Source organism: Furipterus horrens, unplaced genomic scaffold (genome assembly GCF_987537825.1).
Source record: "Furipterus horrens unplaced genomic scaffold, mFurHor1.1.pri manual_scaffold_1, whole genome shotgun sequence".
Taxonomy (NCBI): Eukaryota; Metazoa; Chordata; class Mammalia; order Chiroptera; family Furipteridae; genus Furipterus; species Furipterus horrens.
In genome coordinates, this window is record NW_028327171.1 from 163,684,820 (window position 1) to 163,700,481 (window position 15,662).

The window sequence follows — 15,662 nt, forward strand, 5'->3', positions numbered from 1 at the left end:
TCTTTTTTGTTGTTGTTGTTGGAATAAGTTTTTTTGTTTGTTTTGTTTTTAAGTGGGAAAGCAAAATAAAGCAATTCTGCCTGCCTGATTTAGCCTGCAAAACTAGTCTGCCAACTGTGTTATGATGTCTAAAATTTACCTAAAATACATTCACGCACCACATGATACCGCTGTGATGCTGCAACCCAGGCGGTCACCTGGCATTCTGACCCGGGGCGGCCAGTGTGGGGAGGTTTGGCAGCAGTGGGACCAGGACGCCAGAGGCAGCTGCAGGAGGTACTTCTGTTTTCTGTATCTAAGTAAAGATAAGCATGAGCCAGGTGAATGCCCCAAACGAGGATCTTATCAGGGAAAACAGTCATGTTGACAGGCAGGATGCATGTTTCATTGGTGAAAGTCAAGGTAGTTAGCACACAGAGAGTGGCTAAAATATTTTAGATCTATTCCCCACTCTTGCATGAATAGAAAGGAAGATTACAGTGAGGCCTAAGTATAAGCTAAATCCCTTACAAGTTCTACATCTAGGGAGCATCTAGATGCCAGCCAAGCACAAGTGTACAAGAAAACTGCATCTGGAATTTCATGTATGTGCTTCTAATAAATTTTTATTTCATCTAGGAGAACAGAGAGCAGGGATTCCCTTGACCTTACAGAACAAATTGTGAGGACTCTTGAGGGGCTTGCGTGCTGATGAATGGCAAAATTTGGCCTGAAACTTGATTTCCTTAAAACTTGGGAGAGACGCTGTCACCGAGCAGTCAGTCCCTACCTGCGTCCAACATCTACCACCTCTACTAGTACCCGAGAAAGGAGCCCAAGTTGTATGTGAAGAAAATGGCTCAGGTCACCTCAGCACTTGGCTAGGGAGTAATGGAATCAACATTTGATAGTTCAGAGCTTCCTGAAATATATTCCAAATGGGTTACAGTACATACCGATCCCTTGACATCTCCAAGTGGCTGGCTGGGGCTGGGGTAGCGGGAGCCACCAGAGCTGCAGGGGCCCCTGGCGGTTCCTCGCGGGAAGCAGCCTCTTTTCTCCAGAGGCCATGATCAAGAAAAGCACAGAAGCACTGTGACTGCTGAGGAGCCCAGCCACAGAGTCTGACAGCAGGTAAGGGAAGCTGTACCTGATCCTATCAGCAGCCTGGACTACTGCTGCTCTCTCTCTAGTGAAGGAGAAAATTGGGGAAAAGGCATCATGCAGAGGTGTTCTGGAAACGAGGAAGACGAGATTATCACAGCAACAGCCCGGGAGGAAAAGCAACAAGGTCTGTATGTGAATAGAGATTCTGGAAATGGAAAAGAATAGATGAATCTTTAAGAAAATATGATGATTTTGTAGCTATTGGAATTGAAAGAGAGGAAGGAATAAAAAAGGATTAAATGACTTGCCAAAGACCACACAGCAAGTTAGCAAGGGCCTGAATGAAATGGACGGTGCTTCACAGAGAAGTTAGCCACTGAGCCTCAACCTCCTTTTTGGAAAAAGTCGGTGTATTTTTCCGTAATGAAATGGAAATGCAGAATGAAATAATGGGGTTAATACTCCACAACTCCTAAGCTCTTCCCTGAGTAAAGATCAAGTTGTGATTACCCAACAAAGAAAAACTAGTTTGAGATTCTCTCGTTAATCCTAAATGTCATGTTTATATCATCAAAAAACAATCCCTTTATAATTTGGTTTGATTCCCAGTTTTGTTTTGTTTTGTTTTGTTTTGTTTCTCACGAGAGACTCTCAAGACTTCATTGGCAAAACTGAAATGTACTTCTCAACACCCAGGAACACTGTCAGGGCTGCCAGCATCCGGCCCACCTGAGTCCCACGGGTTTCCATAAACATTATACCACCAACGTTGGATGACTTGGTGAGTTAAAGAAGCTACATGCACTCTGCTAGGATGTGATAATTGGGTAAGCGTTGCAGTCAGAAAACAGTACCAGAAGCCTGTTAGCTTCCACACACATGAGGAATTATGGCCGGGATGGCTGCCTTGTTCTTCTCCAAGTGCCTGTGGGGAGAGACATTTTGACCCGAGGGCTATGATCCGAAGTGCATTTTAGGAAAGTTAATCTGGATGGTACAAGGAGCCTGGCTCGCAGTTGGAAGAGGCGTGCCTCTGAGTCCGTAACTGTGAGAGCTGTGATGTTCCCTGCTCCGAGTCTGCCTTCTGCCACCAAGAGAATCTGGGGGAAAGGGCATCTAGGAATGACCAGCAAACAGAAGATGACACTTTCAGTTCTGAGTGTAGTATACTGAATATAATCTTTAACGTATAATTAAACCCAGTCTTGCTACCAGGTTTTCCGTTTGCTTGTCTTTTTGTTTTTAGGTTAAATTGGAATAACTCCTCATTCTCCCGAAACCCTGCCACCTTCAGAGCTGTCATCAGACCTCCAGGCAAGAGAGTGAAAACTGGCAGAAGGCTGTCCCCTTGTGCCTGCTGGGAATCCCTGCAAACCGAGGCCGGGAGAGCGTGGTGCAGAGGGCACGAGTTGAGTCCTCCAGGTGGGCGCCACACCTCTGCTGCGTACCTGGGCTGTGCTGAGCAGAACTCAGCAAACCCAGAGCAAGAGGCACAGCCCAGAGCCTAGGGACCGAGTCAGGACATGGCAGCATCTAGGAGAGCAGCGCCAGCACTCACTGGGCTCATTTCCCCCCGAAACAATGCTGCTTTGCTCATAGGGACAGTTTTCTCACCATCTAACAGTGATATCCCACTGTACCCTGGATGTGAGCATACCGAGCAAGAAGTCAAACAGCAGTGCCTTGGTGTGGGACGGCAGCCCGCTGCAGAGGAGTACCACGGGGTCCCGACCCTTTCTAGGCAGGTTCCCACCAGCCATCTCGGAAACTAAAAGGAAGAGGAGTGGCAGAGAGGGGCGGACGTGGAGTAGGAAGGAGCTGCATCTCCACCCGAGGAGACCCTCTGGAATCTAACGGGCCCACATGTGATCCCAATTACACTCCCTGCTAATGTACATAGCGTCTTTGAACAGCAGTTTCACAAGCTATAAAATGGGGAGCAAAGAATATCCACTTTAGGTTCTCAGGAATACTGTAGTGCACACTATTTGCTGCCTACTTGATACCAGACTGTTTTAATCGTAGTGACCTAGATAATCGAGGTGCTTGGTCCCTCCCACCAGCAGAGGGTCTGAGGGTCTGCCCTCGTCCTAGCCCATGAGATCCAAGGGAAACATGGCACAGGCTTTAGTGGGGAAATTTTCCACCTGAATGCAGGAACCACCCTATAAGGCTCCTTTGTTCCCCTCCCACCTGCCTGTTTGGGACACTGTCATGTGAGGATGTGATGCTGGGAGCAAGAGCAGCCCATGGGGACACGAGCTGCCTGACATTACTGGGGTGCAGGACAGAAAGCAGGAAAGAGCCCATGACCTCTGTGACACCCATGGCTTCTGCACCAACCCTAGAAACGAATGCCCGAGACTTCAGTTATGTGAGATCATTAAATGTCCACACGGCTTAATTGCCTGCTAGTCAAGCACTCTGGAAGTTGTACCCAAAGGCTTCTGAACTCTTATAGCCCCATCCTTGCCCAGTCTAGCCACATGTGTTCATACTCCCTGACTGCTCAGGGTTAAGCCTTGCGTCAGAAACCGAAGTGGTTGCAATCCCCAAAAGGACTTGGTAAAAAATCAGCAAGAAAACAATTTAGCACACTATGCAATTCTGGAGTTTTAAACAGCTCCAATATTAAGCGTGGCTTTTAATGCCAGGGGCACAAATCAAAACAAATAAATGCACAGGCGTCTCAAGGGGTAAAAACGCACTGCAAGAAGATTCTATTTCACTTCTTTGCCAGTTGTTTCTGTTTGGGGCTATACTTACATAAATGTTCCAGAAACAGAAGAATACAAATCTAGGAAAATAGGAGAGAAAAGTGTCTTCAACGTTCTAATCTAGACCCTTGCTACTCAAAGTGGGGTCCCCAGACCACAGTCACCAGCATCATCTGGGACCCATGAAGAAGTGCAGAATCACGGCCCCCGCCCTCCCCTCCCCCCGGTCCCACTGAATCAGACTCTGCATTGTCGCAAGATCCCAGCTGATTTAATGCACCAAGTTGGAGACGCCTGGCTCCAGAGTACTGTCTTCCTACCAGGGCTTTGGCCTGACCCAGTCTGACTGGAAGCCCTCAAAGCACAGTCAGTGCACAGCTTCCCTCCTTCACCCCTGAGATGGAAAGAACCACAGGAGTGGAAAGAGTAGCAGGAAAAAAGTTTAGTGCACATTCATGTATCTTATGACAGTAAGCACAAGGGCAATACAGTAGTCCTCCCTTGTCCAAGATTTCACTTTCCACGGCTTCAGTTACCTGTGGTCAACCGCAGTCCAAAAATATTAAATGGAAAGTTCCAGAAATAAAATTCCGGGGGGGGGGGTGAAATGCTTAAGTTTTAAATTGCATACGGTCTTAGTGTGACAAAACCTCTCGCTGTCCCACTCTGTCCCAGCCCGTATGTGAATCATCCCTTTGTCTAGGATATCCACCCTGTATATCCTACCCACCCACCAGTCACGTGGTAGCCATCTCAGTTGTCAGATTGGCTGTCAAGGTACGGCAGTGCTGGTGATCAAGTAGCCCTTATTTTACTTAATAATGGCCCGAAGGGCAAGAATAGTTTAAACGTTACCACAAGTATGTGTGTACAGGGAAAAACATAGTATATTCGGGTTCCGTGCTATCCGTGGTTTCAGGCATTCCCTGGGGGTCTTGGAACATATTCCCTACAGATAAGAAATGACTACTATACTAAAAAGAAAAATCACATCCTACACAGAACTGTCTAACTCAGCGATTCTAACGTGTCAAGCAGGACAAACAAATTCACATACACGGCACACATCTATGGGAATAGTCAGATTTGTACAAAATCTTTTTTTTAAATACATAAAAATAATGTATAATCATAACACTTATTAACAGTCTATTAGTAACAGCTGCTCACTGGAGATGCCAGGGCCCAGAGGAGATAAGCTGAAGGTGGGCACCACTCTCGGCACAGATGTTTGTAACACTACATACTCCTTTCTCTGCCACTCATGAGAACCTCTGAAATGCAGCTGTGTGCAGGGGGCACCAGTATATTACTGAAGTGATAACGCAGAATCTGCTCATCTTTGAAGCAAGTCAGTAATAATTATGTAGGCCCCTTATCTACAATTAGTAATCAATTACTCACACATCATTTCATTATGGATCGGGAAACACCACCTGTCCTGTTGGGGGGAAGGGACTCCAAGAGGGACCAGACAGAACGAAAGAGTTTTCTGAAACCCTTGCTCTTCGCCCACTCACCTTTCCTCCCACAATACTCCTGGTTTTCAATGCTATTTATTCCTTCTTGCAAGGAAATGGTGCTCAATGACCTGGTTTGGTTCTATATAGGCTGCAGCCCCCTCCCACCCAAGGCATGATGTCCAAGGCTTTCACAGTGAGAAAATACAATCTGCCCTATTTCCAGAGTCTGGGATCTAGAGAGTGACTTCTCGGCTGCTTGGAACAAATCCACGTCTCCCATCTATGAATGAGAGAGAGGCAGTCCTGACCTTCTTTGAAACATCAGAGAATGACATTTCATAGCCTTTCCTGACAGCAAAAGAAGAAATCAGAAGGCATCATACTTTTATTCCCTAAAGGTAAAATTTCACCTTTCAAAAAAAAAGTCACACAAAGAAACAAACCTTCCCATGACTGGTGTCTCAGGAGGGTAGTCTCTTGAAATTGCCATCAACTAGTCTCCTTCAAATGTGTTATATTTTTACTCATAAGGAGGAAATAGCACTTGCTCACACTTAGTACCTGGAATCAATATCAATTTACAATGGCACAAATTATAAGAAAAATTCAACAGGAGGATTCTTGGTAAAAATGCCAAGGCTACAGAAACTGCCTCCCTCTCTGCAATTCCTCAACCTTCTCATAGTCAAGACAACACAGGCTTAGGGGGGACAAAGAGATAGGAAAAAGTGGTGGGTGATGTCAATTCACATTTGGTTCAAGGTTCAGTTGACTAATACAGATCATTAGACACAGTGTGACGGAGAGTATTAGCTTCTGAGCAAACTGCAGATAATCTGTGTAAGAGCCACAGGAGCCTTCCCCAGACCAGGTGAATTTCTGGTGGGACTGGAGCCAGAGGCCACACCTGGCAGGGCAGCCGCTTCTAGAAGGGAGGAGGGCCGCAAAGGATGGAGCCGTAATCCCAGGCCAGCTGTGCTGCAGGAGCCAGGTAAGGGCCGGCTCTGGCAAGCCCAATGAGAGACATGACCAGGAACTCGTTAGTGGTCAACTTTCCATCAAGCCTGATGATTACAGTGCATAAAGGAAAGTGACAGATAATCTCCAAATCACAAATCCATTATTCCTTGGCTCCCCAGTGGGAGGCAGGAGGGATATTTTTTAAAGATGCTCCAGTAAAGGTAGCCACAGCACAGATACGTGGCCTCCTCTCCTCTCCTTGCCATCCTCTGATTTGAATGCTTTCAATTTGGGACTAAGACTAATCAAGGGACACTCAGAACATTTTGATGCAAGACAGGTCTTAGAGAAAGTCTTGTCAGCCTTCCTTATTTTACAGCTGAAAAAACTGAGCCTCTGGCCGGCTGAACTGTCAAAAGGTATAAACTTAAGAAGCAAGACGGTGGGGGTTAGGGGGTAGGGGGCCAGCTAAGGACAAGGTCTGAAAGTGACACCAGGAGATCTGAGAGTGATCTGCTTTTACAGTCTTCAGAATGACCTTCGGCAAGTCTCGATCACCCAGCAGCCCTCAAGTCGCCTCATCTGTAAGACCTACTCAGCTGAAGTAATAGAGGTACTATAAGGAGAGCACTAGGTAAGCATATTATATGGGTGTTTTCATTTCCCAAGCCAGGCACATGCTCTGGAGTCAATGGAGGCTCCTGGCTGGTCATATCTGCAAAGACAGCCACAAGTAACTTAGATCAAATATTAATGTCTAAATTTCCAATGCAATATTCATATATACCTGCAGGTGGTCTTCTTCATACAAATCTCCACTCAACTATTAGAAGCTTCCAATAAACCAGAATAACCCATCTGTACACTTTTAGAGAGATGGTCCCTATGGGAGATGATTAAAATAGCACAATTCCAGTTGCCACAAGTATTTAAAGCAACAATTTACATCATTTCCACATAGTTTTGCAAAGGAATAGATGGCACTTAAAGCATCTTCAAAGAATCTAGAGTTTTTTTAAATCTGTGATTTAAATAACTTTACACCTACAATAAAACTCCTAACCCTGAAAATCACTAAAACTTGAGGATTACACATTAAACTATGTCGCTCAGTATTCTTTAATCTGAATTTACTAGTCATATGTTCAGTAATTCACTCAGCAACTGTTTACTGAGCTCTTTACTGTCATTTCCAGTTCTAAACACTGGGATGATAGAGCAGAAACCCCTATCTTCATGGAGGTGAACTTTAAACTGGGGTAGGGGTGGGATGAAAAGGTAAATGCAGATAATAAACAAAATTATGAATTATAATATATATCAGTGGTTTTCAGACTTCAGTTTGCATCAGAATCATTGGAGGGCTCTTAAATTACAGATTGTTGGGCCCTATCTCCACTATCTTGACTTAGCAGATATGAGGGTGAAAAAGCACAAGAATTTGCATTGTTATCAAGATTCCCAGGTGATGGTGATAGCTGCTGGTCTGGAATCACAGCTTGAGAACCACTCTTAGATCAGGGGACAGGGAGTAGGGGAAAGGGAGCTGCAGTTTACCACAGGATGGCCATGGAAGCCTCATGCTGTGACATTTGAGGCAAGAATCTGAAGGGGAGAGTACAAAGAGTATTCCAGATAAAGGGAGCAGCGAATGGAAAGGTGCTGAGGCAAAAGCAGGCTGGGCAAGGAGGCCAGTCTGCCTGGAATGGAGAGAAGAAGAGAAGAAAGCAGGAGATGAGGTCAACAAGATATCAATCACCCAGACCTCGTAAGGCCACCACAAGGATTTTTGACTTCGCTCTCAGATGGAGAGACATTCGAGGGTTTTGAGTAAAGCTGTGAGACCATTCTTGAACTTAGCTAACAGCATCATTCTGTTCACCAGAACACAGCGCAGAGGGGAAGAGCGGAAGAATAGCGTCTCTCAGGAGGGGGGCAAATTAATCCAGGCAAGAACTGACGGTGGCTGGGACCAAGATGACAGCAGGGGACGTAGTGTGACATGGTTAACAACAGGATGTGCTGACAAACTGGACAGGACGTGGGGCAGAAGAAAAAGAGAAGTGTCGAGGAACAGCAAAGGTATGGCCTGTTCAATAGGAGGACAGCCCTGCCATTAAGAGAAGTGGGGAAGACTGTGAGAAGGGCAGTTTGTTCGGGGTGTGGGGTGACACAGTTCTCCTGTATGGCAGTTATACAACCTGCAAAGGTGAAAGAAAACTCAAGAACCCAAGAACATCATTTCACAGGTGATACAAGGCCAGCGAAGAACCTGGTGGAGAGCACAGGGTAAGTTAGTAACCCAGGGGGCTAGGTAATCCTTGGCTACTGGTATCAAGGGTACTCTATAAAACCAAGTGTTAAACCATATTCTATAGAGTATAAACTCTTGTGAACTCTATTTAAATTTCCTAAAAACTTCTAATCCACTTATGACATATGCAGTAACTTATAAGATGTTATTAGTCAAAAACACCTCTTGCTAAATCATTCACAGCTACAATACATATTTAGGATTTATCCCCAGGACAATCTACTAAACTAGACCCAATGTGGCTAACTTAGATTTCTCAAGTGTGTGCACTTACAAGTGCTTAAAATTAAATTCTATAGCTAACTTTTTAATGTCTGTTTCACCTGAATTGTAAACTCCATGAGAGCAGACATAATGTCTCCATTGCTTACCACAGTATCAGCTCAAACAACTGTACCTGGGACATAGTAAGTGCTCAAAAAATATCTGTCAGCTGACCACTCAAGGATGCTCTGAACCCAAACACCTGATCTTCACCTTTTCACCAGGGATGGATCATTTTTTAACAAAGGGAGGTCTGGGAAACAGAAAAAGGTTTTAAATTAAAAAAACAAAAGCAAAATCCATCAGAGAACTGACTTGAATTGCTCTGCTCTCAGTCTAAAAACCCTTGTTTTGCCCTGACTTTAACAGCTTATGGTAGTATATATAAAATTTAATTTAATAATGACACAGAAGGCCCTTTAAGGCAGGACAAAAAAAAGAAGGGAGATGGGGGAGGGAGAGGAACGACTGAGGCCATCTGCCTCACGTCCTCCTGGACACTCTTCCGTGAAGCTCAACGCTGTCCCCCACGCAGCTGGACATGCACAGCTGAGGAAAACCTCCAGCAGGAGAGCAAGCAAAGCTACCCTCCCCCATCGGGTTCACCCGGTAAGACTCCCTAACGTTGTTGCTCAAACAACTGCTAGCAGCTGTTACAGGGGCGGGAAGCTGCTTAAAGTCTCCCCAAGTATTTCTCACCGATGGTGTACAGATGGAATGGAAAACCAAGTTTCCAGAATTGGCTGCATTCTCAGTTCCTGCTGGATGTTTCACAGATGTTCCCATTTACCACCGATGCCAAATTCAGGGGGCCACATTACTTTGCTGATCTTATTTACTTACACCCCCCCGCCCCCCAAAAAAAGAACATATGAGAATTTTGGCAAGTGTGTCAAACCATAACTCCCATAATTATGAACTTCCTGAAACTCAAACCATATATTGTGACTCACTGCAAAGCACTTTATAGCCCCAAAGGTCTGAATTGGCACTTCTCATCTGCTTTCTGAGTGTACCCAATGTCTCTTAATTCATGCTCTGCCTCACTCTTCCTTAGTGTTATTAATCATTTTACCGTCATTCGGCTAAGGCAGAGCTTGCCTAAAATCTGAGCCGAAAAATGGTGATTAAAAAACTATTTCCAGCCTTAAAACTATGCACTAGTATGCATACCTAACTATTCTAAATATGTTTGCCTCCCTCTCTGTTAAGTTGATCCATTCGGACTTGTGTGAGTTCTTAGCTGTGGCTGACATTCGCCCCCTCCCACCATCAGGCCTGTGCCCATGCGCAGCCGGCTGAGACAGGGCGTCCAACACAGCTACGGTTCAGATCACACGAACCAAAGGTTTGGGAGCCCCTGCCGGGTGTCAGGCACTCCTGGGATGTGTTGAGATGAACCCCACTGAGCATCTACCACTGGTAAGTATATGGCCTGCAGGGAAGGGGGGGACGCACAGACCCAAGTTCACTAGCGTATGTCACAGGCCATCCAGCGGGAGTGTGCCATGAGAGTAAGGGGCTAGACACGGTGACGGGGGGACAATAGAGAAAGGGTGGGAAAAGGTTTCTCAAGAAGAGAGCGCCCCAAACCTAGTCATGAAAGAGAAGTGAGCCAGGTAAAGAAGAGGGATCATGGAAGAGGGAAGCAGAAAGCACGGGGGCGGAGGGGGGTGGGGGGAGATGAGGAAGTGGGGGTGGGAGAAACAGGCGGGGCTCCATGTGCCATATCAGGGAACTGGAGCTTTATTCTATCAACAACGGTTTTTAACTTGACGCCAGGGAATTATATGGTCAGATTGGCATTGTAGATTTTTTACTCTGGTGATATTAGGGAAATTGAAGGGGTAAGAAAGAATGAAGAGCAAAATGACATGGCAGAAGGTCAGACAGGGTACTTAGAGCTAGGCCTCCCTAGCTGCCTCCTGTGATGTTACAACAGCTTAAATAATTAACGGACACCATCTCTGTTTCAACACAAAAGCAATACAACCGGACTAATTATAAACTGGAATGTGTGTTAACTCCTTCAACCCTCTAGCACTTTCCCATTGTACAGATGTGGAAACTGAGGTGCAGATAGGTTAAGTATCTTGGTTACAGGGTTAGAAGTTCACAGCCAGGATGTGAACCACAGTAGTCTGGTGTCAGAGCCCACAGTCCTAAATACAATGACTCACTTCCTGATCGGGATGCCTTAGGAGCTTTCTGAGTTTGCTGACACTAGCCAGAATGCATTCAAGGGGCCCACAGCACCTACTGGAAGCAGCAGCCTGTCTTCCCCACAACACAAGAAATACTCTTCCCCTTCCCCCGCCCCCATCAAAGAGCACTTTACTGGAGCCAGAGGACACAGAAGGATGACAATAGAACCTAGCAGCGATGGGCATAAAAACTCCACCTTACACACTAACCTCTGGCTCCTTGAGAATAATGTCTGATACTGGAAGCAAGTTTAGTTGTATGTTCTCCTGGCAGAGGTTTTACTCATAGGGTTTTCAGTTATTTGAGACGCGGACTATAGCTGAAAGGCTGACTAAGGATGTATCTCCCTTCTAGAAAATCAAGATGCTACCCAAAGTCATAGCAATGTGCCTTAGACAGTGAAAGACCCAGTGCTTAAGTTTGATCTGATGGCCTCAGACACATGGAGAGAGACGTGATGATGACATTCTAGAGTTCGGGCTGCCTTAACGTAGCACCAGATCTGATTTCTATTAGGAAAACTGGGGATGGGAAATTCAGATTCACACATATACACACACACCTAAAAAAAGCAAAAGTGAAAAATGAGCATGAGTTCCACCTTATATAATATAGTAGTATGCTTCTAGAAAGTTCTTTAGAAATGTTGTGAAATCAACATTTTTATAGTACATTAAGAGCGGTCACTATTTAAAAGACTCCTAAGATAAATATATCTACAGTGACCATCCCAAAGGCACCTGTTTTATATGAATTTGTTTGCTTAGAATACCATTGCTCATTAATTCTGGACAAACTGGCTTAGTCACTTGCCAGACAAAGCACTAAGCTCTTCCTGACAGTATGACAGAGCATCAAACCTGAAAAAAAAAAGCTAGGCCATGGGAAGAGCATGACTTTCAAAGTGCCACTCCTTCTGTCATATTACAGCAAAAATGATTACACTTAAACAAGGCTTCCTAACCAAGTTTATTATCAGAGTCATAATACAGGTTCACTGAGCACAGAAGAAATAATAAGTGAAGCATTTTCTTTTAAACCCTGAGGAGACAGTCCTCAGGTTTTCATTCACTACATCAAACCTGAAGTTTCCCAGGCTAAAAAGAGTGTGGTATCACTACTGTGCTTAGTTCTGCACCAAATGAAACCTAAGATGACTGCTTCTCCTAAACCTTAGAAACAGTGCTGTGTGTCTCAGCCTGAAAAATGGGGGGGGCGTGGGGGGGGGGGGACGCCCTGGCTGGTGTGGCTCGGTGGATTAAGCACTAACCTGTGAACCAAAGGGTCACCGGTTCAATTCCCGGTCACGGCACATGCCTGGGTTGCGGGGCCAGGTCCCCAGTTGGGGGTGCACGAGAGGCAATCACACATTGGTGTTTCTCTGCCTCTCTTCCTCCCTCCCTTCCTCTCTAAAAAATAAATTTAAAAAACATTTTTTAAAAAACTAAAACAGAAAAAAGAAAAACAGGGAAAAGGTGCTGAATACATTCCATAGCCCCAAATAAAATCAACTTATGCAGAAATGGAGAACAGTTAGTGATTGCTCTTGGGCTTCCACCCAAAACTGAAATTTCAATCCAGATTTGGGATTCTCTTCTGGGAAATCCCAGACATGGAGTCATGGGTCTGCAGTTAGACAATCCAGATCTGAAGCCTGACTCCACCACTTATTCCACATGTGATGTGAGCAACTACCTTCCCCCCTCAGAACCTCAGCTTCACACCTGTGATATGGGTATAAAAACAGCACATTCCCCGAGGGGCTGTGGTGAGGACAGAATGAGTCACAAAGCGTCAGCACACAGAACCTGGCCTGGCGCACAGGAAGCACTCAATACACATTACCCTAGTTCCTGATTTTATCTCCACAGTCAAAAAAGCATGTATTATTTCCACAAATTTGTACCATTGGAAATAGAACCAAGTGCACTAGCCTTATTCTCATTTGTTGGCTGCAAAACATGGTGGGAGTTTTTCATGGTTTGAACCAGGCCCCTTAATTTTCCATTTCTTAACAAGAAGTTCTGAGAAAGGGAATATATGTATATACAGTAGAGGGAGTTTGTTTTTTTTTAATAGAAATTCTGTTTTCTATTAGAATAGCAAAAATACTCTCTTTAAAAACAATGCTCATAATAATATTCTCAAGGTATACAAACCTTACATTCAAAGTAATAAATGCAAACTTACACACACATATACACTCCCCGTCCGCTTAACTTTTATTTCAAAAGACAAGACCTAACGAGCATAAAGATGGAAAGGGAAGAGGGCACAAATAGCCTGGGTGAAAGCAATGTGCTATTTGTTCAAATATAATAGGATAACAGGCAGCAACAAAAAGAGCCCGTTCAGCTCTGCTGTTGCTGTGAGTCGCCACTTCCAGCTCTGCCTCCGGACACAGATGCCAGCAACAGACCCACGGCTCCAGGTCCACTTTCTGTTCTGTGACCAACTGCCTGACCAAGTAGCCAAACTCCTATCAAACAGGGATAGCAGCAGCATCTACCTGTTCCAAGGAAACACTCCAACTGTTTTTAAAACAATATTCTTATTTTATAGTTAAAACAAAAAAATTAATTTTAAATACTGTATGAATTTAATCTTGTGCTCAGGTCAGAGAATATGGAAAAAATTAAATGTGAATTCTCGAAAGTTATAGCTCCAAGGATGTAGAGATTGCAATGTAAATACTTGTTAACCCACCACGATGTATCTGGGAATGGCAATTCCAGTTTATGTTCTTTATTACACAAGCCTGAGGTCACAGGCACAAAAAGGGTACCAAGGAAAGCCCAGAGTGGCTGTACACAAAACCTTACTACCTGCCAGGAACTGTTCCAGTCACTTCACAGAGACTAATTTAATCCTCACAAGAACCAAGGTGGTGGCTTTCTACACGTGCCCTTCAGAACCCAGAAGCCCCCTCAGAGCAAGTGTGTCGTGGGTTACACCCAAAACCGCCACCCACAGTGAGGAAAAATCCCAAAGGCCTGAGAGGGAGAAATAAGGTCAGGAGATCTAACCTCAGGGGATCCTAGCTGATAAAAATAAGACCAGAAGGCCCAGGGAAGGACCTCAGGTCATTAATCTGATGAGAATAAAGGGATGAGGTGACTGGCAGGGTACCAAGTGGCAGAAGAAGGCAGGGGTTGACCCACCTCCAGGTTTCAAAGACAGTTCACTGCTATTTTGATCCTCTTAGTGAGAAATGGCCATTTTATCACAAAACAGAGAAAGTTAGTTATACTTCCTTATCATCTTAGAGCAAGATTAATAAGCTAACTTCTAAGTTTCCATAATTAGTAAGCATTATCTTTTTATAACTCATAAAGCTCCTCAGTGTTAAACCTCTTAGAAGACAAATTTGAGGCACCTATGATGTCTAGGCAGTGCAAGGGAGTCAATGTGATCTTCTTGGTTGTAATAACGGTAGTAACAGTAGTAATAGCAATAGAAGTAAATACCAGCAATAGATACAGTAGAGCAACAGCTGTTGATCTTCACTGCATGCCTGTTATATGCATGCTAGCCATTGTCAAGGTCACTGAATATAAAAAGCCTCATTTGATTTAACACACACACACACACACACACACTCACACAAAATGATGAGGCAGGTTACATTTGTAGTCCCCTTTAAGGAAACTGAGTCTTAAAGAGGTTAGGTAACTTGACCAAGGTCACAGAGCTTGAGCAATGACTTGGGAATTCAGCCAATCCTGATGATCCCAGAGATTGTACTCTTAACAACTACTCTGGTGCTGGATGGTTTGAAGCTTTTGTCCACAAAGTTTTCCAGTTGTCACTTGTTTAGTTGAAGTATTTTTCCCCCCAGACTGCCCCCAGCTTGTGGAATAAGGGCCACTTTTTAGAATGAGGACAAGATACACATATATAAGGCACTAACTTGTATGCCTCACAAACAAAACTCAGCATTAATAATAAGAGCCACCAAAGTAGGGAGAGAGAAGAAGATAGATAAATCAAGAATGCCCCCATATTTGTAATTATTAAAGCTAGGTGATTGGTACAAGAAGGTTCTTCCAATGTCTACTTTGGGCTATGCTTGAAAATCTTCGTAAGAGGTTTGAAAATGGCTTTGACTACTGGGAATTCATTAAGTTTACTGAATCATTTCCTTTCATTTGTTTTACTAGGTCAGACTTTACATGACTTAAAATTCAAAATGTTATAAAAGTTATACACTAAGCAAAGGGGGGCAAGCAATAAATCCAAGAGATAACTCAAGGCTTATCCTTGTGTTGGGTGTTCATTTTCTGTTGGAACTCTTGTATTTCTCATAATAACCCCAAACCCTCAGATTTGTCTAGAAGGAAGACTAGAACCAAGGGCTGTGATCAACTTTGGCCTAATAACTAAATTCCTATGAGGAGCCTAAACCTATGCTAAAAAAAAAAAAAAAAAATGAGTTCTTTCATTCCAGCTCAAAAAGAAGCAGATTAGGTTGATTCAACATTTGGGGCCAACTTCAACATTCTTCAACAACAGATTCTCACCAAAGATGCTGCTAGTAATATTTAATGCCTGGAGACAGAAGGCTGAATACCCTTCCATGACAGGAGGGACAGTCCATTACAGAGGGACTGTTCAGGCAAAAATTCCAAAAGCACTGATAAGTGAGAGGATTGC

General features: G+C 44.3%; 1 protein-coding gene across 1 annotated transcript in view; it reads right to left on the reverse strand.

The window, feature by feature from the left end:
- The window catches only part of STK39 (serine/threonine kinase 39), a 263,934-nt gene that overhangs the window by 172,542 nt on the left and 75,730 nt on the right, over nucleotides 1-15,662 (reverse strand). The window lies entirely within an intron of this gene.